The following is a 7,478-nucleotide window of genomic DNA, read 5'->3' as shown; positions in this document are numbered from 1 at the left end:
CTCTGCGCCCATGCCGAGCTCCCTTCAGGGGTGGCGGTGAGTCCGACCAGCCACCCTATTATGGGGGCAGCGGCTTGGCCTACCGCGGCCGCTCCCCCGCCAGGCCAGCAAACCACGCTTCAGCCCGAGGGGTGACCGCAACTGTTTATTTTTTTATTCTCTCAGAAGGCATCAGGAACTGAACCCGGGAACTTCCACGCGAGAGGCAGCTCAACCGCTTGAGCCACATCCGCTCCCCCGTCATTCGGTTTTGTATTTTTCCCACAGCCTTACACTCATCACAGAAAATCGGGACTTTTCATCTCCCAGGACACAGGCCAGCCCAGATGTTTGGTCACCTTAATTGGCCACTTAATTGGCCTGGACAGAGCTGCAAGGCCCGACAGAACGGCGGCTAGGCTAAATCCACCACACTACGTGGTCACCTCTGCTCAGCAATCACTAAAGGAGTGACCCAGGCCTGGGTGCAGCATGCCCCAGCCTCGGCCCCAGAACATCCGTTCCCTCAAGGCGTTCACTAAGTTTCCTCTGACCCCTTCCCGCCAAGGCCTGGGAACTGGATGCCAGGCAGACCGTTTGCAGCAATTCAGAATTAATTTATGCCGCCTGAAATGTCCCCTGGGTCAGCAGCGCTCTTCACCCAGCTAATGAATGGATTGATTTTAGGAGCACCTTTGATCATTAAAAGCCTGATTAAGACTTCCTCCCTCTTACCCTTCTTTAGGAATGAGCAATGAGTCTCCCTGCAGCTGATCGCCTCCGGTTCTCCCAACAAACATGCTCGCTGCAAGCTTGTGTTTAATTAGTCTCTTTCTTCGGATGAAATAATTGTGTCCCCACTCTGGATTTCATTCATAAGATCGCTTACTCCGCTCCTGGCAAGCTTTTTATTGACTGACTGGTTTATCACAGGGCCATATGGTGCACACACAGCAAAGCGATGATGCGCTAGCCTTAAACCCAGCCGAACACGGGGCAAGTCCACACAGCCTGACATTGCTCAGGCAGCCGACGGACATTTAGTGGATGGTCCCCTATGTGTCACAAGCCAGGCCAAGGGGCTGGGGGGCCTCAGAAATGAGCAAGAGGTGGGGTTTCTCAGGCTCAGCACCTTGACATTTGGGCCCGAGAGTTATTTCTTGGCGGGGAGCTGTCCTGTGCATTAGCAGCGGACTTGGTCTCTACCCACTAGGGCCAGTAGTAGCAGCCTCGCTACCCCAAAAAATGTCTCTAGTCATTGCCAAATGCCCTGTGGGGGACAAAATCATCCCCACTCAAGAACCACTGCCTTAAGGGGTTTGCAATCCGGAAAAGCAACGAAACAAGTACACAGATCTCTGCAATGGATGGCGTCACAGAATAGTTATGGGAGGAATAAGGTGACTGGAAACTCCAAGGTCCCTGGAGGCCAGGCAGGTCACTGGGACGTATTTAACTGGAGAGGATGACTCTGCCATGAGGCAGCAGCCACTGCTCAGCTCCAGCCAAGTGCTACTAGATATTCTGATTTTTCAAGGGAATTCTGAAGACTGGACTTTTATGTAAAATTCCCAATTTTAATATTCCCAATCAGTTAAAAATATTTTAAATACAATGTAGACCAGGAAGAAAAAGACCAAGGACCATATTCAACCAAATACTCCTTCTGTGTAGGAAATTGGGTAGGCTATGAAAAGCAGTGCCAGGACTAGCTCATCTGGCAAGTGGAAGGTGGTCCATACAATTGATCTTAAACAGCAGTTCTCAACCCTGGCTGCCCAGGCTAATCACTTTAAAATACTAAAAATCCCATTAATGCACTGATCCCATCCTACACCAATTCAGAGTCCTCAGAGGGTTGGGTCTAGATGTCCATGTGTTTAAAAAATCTTTATGGGGGAAACGGACTTGGCCCAGTGGTTAGGGCGTCCGTCTACCATATGGGAGGTCCGCGGTTCAAACCCCGGGCCTCCTTGACCCGTGTGGGGCTGGCCCATGCGCAGTGCTGATGCGCGCAAGGGGTGCCATGCCACGCAGGGGTGTCCCCCGCGTGGGGGAGCCCCACGCGCAAGGAGTGCTCCCATAAGGAGAGCCGCTCTGACGAAAGAAGTGCAACCTGCCCAGGAGTGGCGTTTCACACATGGAGAGCTGACGTGGCAAGGTGACGCAACAAAGAGACACAGATTCCCGGTACCACTGACAAGAATACAAGCAGACATAGAAGAACACGAAGCAAATGGACACAGAGGGCAGACAACCGGGGGAGGAAGGGGAGAGAAATAAACAAAAAATAAATCTAAAAAAAAAAAAAAATCTTTCTAACATTCAGCCAGGATGCAGAACCACTGGTATAGAGGAAAGAAACCAACGTGTGTCAAAATCCACCTCCAACAGTGCATAGACTAAGATCCAGGACTCTAGACCTAGCTTTCTGGAATGAAATTCCACTCTACCGTGGCTACCTAGGGGGTCTGAAGAGAAACTTATTGGGTCTCCAGGTCTTTCTCCATTCAACAGAGATAATAACGTTACCTACTTTATCAGGCTTGTGTAAATAAATCACCATCACTAGAGGTGAGGCCCAGCTCTCAGGGTTTTTTTATTTCCCAGATGTTTATAGTGTGCAGTCAGGGTTGAGAATGAGTAATTAGGTTCCTGCCAGCTTGAACACTGCTAATTTCCCTGTGTGTGAAGAGAAAATGAGTACAGGGCACCCGCTAAGCTAGGGGCTTGGATGTACCATTCAGATCTCCCGAGGAGGGCCAGATGACGGCTCGACCCAATGTGAATTCCAAAGGCATACGCCATAGCCCCGACACACAACCGTTGGCTGCTAGAAATAAGAAGAATCTTGAATATCTTTCTAGGAAGATTTGACTGTGAGCAGTACCTCTCCTAACAGGAGGGCCTTCTACCCAGAAAATTCAAAGAGCCCTAATGTCAAAACACAGAGGATCTCGAAGCACCTGGTACCATCCTGGTAACATTTCCATTATTCACCTGAACTTCTGTAACAAGGTGGCTAACTACAGGGCTTCCATTAGAGACACACACATTTATCATTTGATTAGGAGAGATTACCTATTTTTCGGTAAAATATATATCCCCTAACAGGGATGGACAGTTATAAATAACTTGGGAAACTCCAGTCGACGCCCAAAACATCATGATGTAGGTTAAAAGAAAAAGCCTCTCTGATCACTGTCCCTTTGTGTTCCCCAGCCCATTTTTCATGTTTACTTGCTGTCACCCCACATAAGTGATCACCTTGGCTGTATCCCATTTTCTTACAAGCTAAGGTGGGAGGAAGAATCGTCACAATCAGAAAGGTAAGACCAAAGTCCCAGGCAGGAGAGACAGTGGTCTGGGGTCTTTGCCTGGCAAACTGACAGCTAATTAGTTCACCTCCAATTTGATTCTGGCAGCTATTGGGGAAGCCACAGAAATGTCTTCCCATTAGACTTTTACTCAAGCTGTCCATGGAAGAGCTTGAAAGCCCAGCAAAGGCGGTTGAGCCTTTTCCCACACTGAAATGGAGACCTGGTCCTTCCACCATGTTCCTTGCTTCCCCAGCCAATGAACCGTTCAGGTGGCTTCTGATGCAAAAAAAAAAAAAAGAAAGAAAGACAGAAAGGTACCCTCGAAGGCCAAATCTGGAACAATTTGAGAAAGTAAAGAAAAATGTATTATTAGACTGGAACCCAAAGTATAAAATAAATATCCATGAGTCCAGAGGAGACTTGCACTTCTGAGAAGTTGGAGTGGACCTACTTTTCTCTATTCTTCTCACTAAGTATAACAAAAAACTCTGGACATTATATATAAAACAAACATATGATCTGAAACAAACATAAGATCTGAAAGGTGAACAAAGGCAGGCTGACAAGTGACCTCAGGACCCAGGAAATGACATGTGGGTGGCTTCCCTGGATTTTCTTTTTGCCTCATATATCTCATACGTTGAGCAGAAGAAACTGGCATCCAAGAAATGCCAACACATGCAGACAAAAAACAAACAAACAACAAAAACCTGCTCTCTCTAGCCAAAGGACAAGGAAACAGCCAGCTTAGTAAAACAGAAAATTTTAAGACAATAAACAATACTCCAGCCAAATACCACAGAAAAAAAAAAATGTTGACCTCAACCCATCTTAAGCAAAAAAGGCCAAGTGGAAGCCTAGACTTCCACACTCACAAGGCTATAACAAAGTGCCCAGACAGCCCTGCTGGGGTGGTATCAGAGAAGGCCAAGTAGTGAGCTAGAACTTACACTCATTACAACTGGTAATGAGCACCCAAACCCTCTGTGTCAGTGGAGATAATGTGAGGAAACTGAACTTCCACCCCAACCTAGTAGTAACCAGAAATCCTTCTCTTCCTACGTGAAGAATTAGCGCTTTCACCATTGCCTGACAATAATGAAGCTACCCCCAGTGCAGTGTCAGTGGAGACCATGTGGGAAGACAGAATTCCTACCCTTGCCCAGCAGTAAAGAAGAGTTCCCACCGTCACCAAAGGTATCAACAAAGACCAAGAGGGAAACCTCGACTTCTTCCTCCACCTGGAAGTAACAAGATAGCACTGCAACTTCCCTCGCTAAAGCAGTGCCAGAGAAAGATTTAAATACAGTTCAGAGTCATATAATATATGAAAATGTTCAGGTTTCAATTGAAAATCACTCATCAGACAAACAGAAAGTACTCAAACTGAATGAAAAAGACAATTAATAGATGCCAATACCAGGAAGCAGACTTGGCCCCATGGATAGGGCATCCACCTAAAACATTGGAGGACCGCGGTTCAAACCCCTGGCCTCCTTGACCCGTGTGGAGCTGGCCCATGCTCAGTGCTGATGCACACAAGGAATGCCATGCCACGCAGGGGAGTCCCCTGCGTAGGGGAGTGCGCCCTGTAAGGAGAGCCATCCAGCGTGAAAGAAAGTGCAGCCTGCCCACGAATGGTATCACATACATGGAGAGCTGACACAACAAGATGACGCAACAAAAAGAAACACAGATTCCCAGTGCCGTTGATAAGGATAGAAGCAGTCACAGAAGAACACACAGTGAATGGGAGTGGGAGGGGAGAGAAATAAATAAAAAATAAATCTTAAAAAAAAATTGATGCCAATAACAATGTGACAGATATTAGAATAATCTAACAAAGATTTAAAAGCAGCCATGATAAAATGCTTCAATAAATAACATAAATGTCCTTTAAACAAATGAAAAATAGAGATCTTCAGAAAGAAATAGGAAGTTTCAGCAAGAAATAGAACATACAAAGAAGAACTAACTGAACTTTTTAGAACTGAAAAATACAATAACTGAAGTAAAAAGCTCAGTGGATAGGCTCAACAAATGAAAGAAGAGGACAAAGGAAAGATTTAGTGAACTGGAAAATGGAACAATAGAATTCTTCCAAAATGAATAATAGAAAGAAAATAGATTTAAAAAATAATAATAGCGGGAACAATGTTGCTGTGGCATGCTGGCTATGTGAAGGACATACCAAGAGGAGCAATAATTGTCAGTATAATGTGAGTAGAACTTAAGCAAACACAATTGGCATTATGGCCTGCTCCCATGTAGAGAAAACATGTATGGTATTACAAACCTGGAGCTTGCATCTATTAACTGCAGCTCAAAGAAGAACTTGTGCATTAACTAGTCTTGAGTGCTATACCTATATGCCTGATAAGTATGATATCTCTTCTATTCTAGATCATAAGCAGAGGGATATTGAACATGTTAAAAGTACTGGTAAACATAATTCATTTTCTAAGTAGTTAATGAACAAGCCTATAAGATAAAGGAATGGGTCTCTTAAAGTACTGTCTTTAATTTACTTGCCATATGCTTGCCTTGATGCCTATGCCTTTGTAAGTTTATGTCTAGGGCACTGCCTCTCCTCAGACCTCTCCTAGCTCTCCTAAGTATAACCACCATCATGGGAAATGGGGTTGCCAGTTTTTACCAAACCCAGCAGCTCTAGCACAATCTCTCCCTAGAGTTAACCAACAGCATAAAAGAACTCAAGGAGAAATGCTGTTTCCTATCAACTTTGGAAGGATGCAGCCTCTGAAGGCTCATGGCCTTTCTCACTCTCATGGTCCAGTATGTCATAGTGGCCCCCTTTTGGGGCCTGCATAGCACCATCTTCTTTATCCTTTTAATAAGACCATATATCTTAAATTCTAACTAAGTTTCTTTCTTCCAGAACCAATGCCTTCCAGAACAAAATATTAGTCACTTGAGAATTTCATCCAGCTCCAACCACAGTGCCAGATCCATCTTCCCTCAACCTCAATAAAAAAGCCAGAGGGTTTTACACTCTGTCAGCAGGAAGCAGTTACAGAAGAATGACCATTGACCTTCAGCTCCCCCTTAAAAAATAAGAGTATAAATTCTCTAAGGGGGAAGTTGAGACAGTTTAGTATAGGGAAAGAGGGAAGGCAGCTAGTACCAGGCAGAGAACGTGGCCTTGAGACCCCACCTAGGAAACCCCTGCTACTAAAAACACTAATGGAAAAATGACTCCACCTAGATCCTGGCCACAAGGTCTCATTTGGAACTCTTTCCAGGGCCTAGGGAAAGTCCTGGACAACTCCAAACTAGAGACCTCCCCATTGGCCTCCTGAGAGCTAACAGTTGAGGCAACCAATCAGAACAGCAAACAGCTGGGGCCCCTCCCCAACATTAAGAAAGAGAAGTAGGGAAACGGACTTGGCCCAGTGGTTAGGGCGTCCATCTACCACATGGGAGGTCCACGGTTCAAATCCCGGGCCTCCTTGACCTGTGTGGAGCTGGCCCATGCGCAGTGCTGATGCGCGCAAGGAGTGCCATGCCACGCAGGGGTGTCCCCCGCGTAGGGGAGCCCCACATGCAAGGAGTGTGCCCCGTAAGGAGAGCCGCCCAGTGTGAAAGAAAGTTGCAGCCTGCCCAGGAATGGTGCCGCCCACACTTCCCGTGCGCTGACGACAACAGAAGCGGACAAAAGAAACAAGACGCAGCAAATAGATATAGAGAACAGACAACTGGGGGAGGGGGGGAATTAAATAAAATAAATAAATCTTAAAAAAAAAAAAAGAAAGAGAAGTAGGAAAGGCTTTAAAAAGGCCTAACCTGGGACCCCACATGCATGTCTTACCCTGTAGCACAAACACACACATGTCTTGGGTTGTGTACTTACCTCATTTCTAGTTTTCTTATTTCTTAATAAACTCTTTACCCTCTTGCCTACCCTAAAATAAATAACAGAGCCTCAAGGACCTCTGGTACTTGATAAAAAATCTAACATTCCACTGGAATTCTAGACAGGCAGGAGAAAAAGAGGATGAGGCTGAAAAAGTACTCAAATAATAAATTATTATATTTTTATTCTTATATACATTGTTTATATAAACTGAAAACTTCCCAAATTTGGTAAGAGACATAAAATTCCAGATCCAGGAAGATAAGCAAAAACCAAACAGGATTAACCAAAAGAAATCCACACCA

The sequence above is a fragment of the Dasypus novemcinctus genome, chromosome 6 (genome assembly GCF_030445035.2).
Source record: "Dasypus novemcinctus isolate mDasNov1 chromosome 6, mDasNov1.1.hap2, whole genome shotgun sequence".
Lineage (NCBI taxonomy): Eukaryota > Metazoa > Chordata > Mammalia > Cingulata > Dasypodidae > Dasypus > Dasypus novemcinctus.
Note: the sequence above shows the minus strand (reverse complement) of the source record.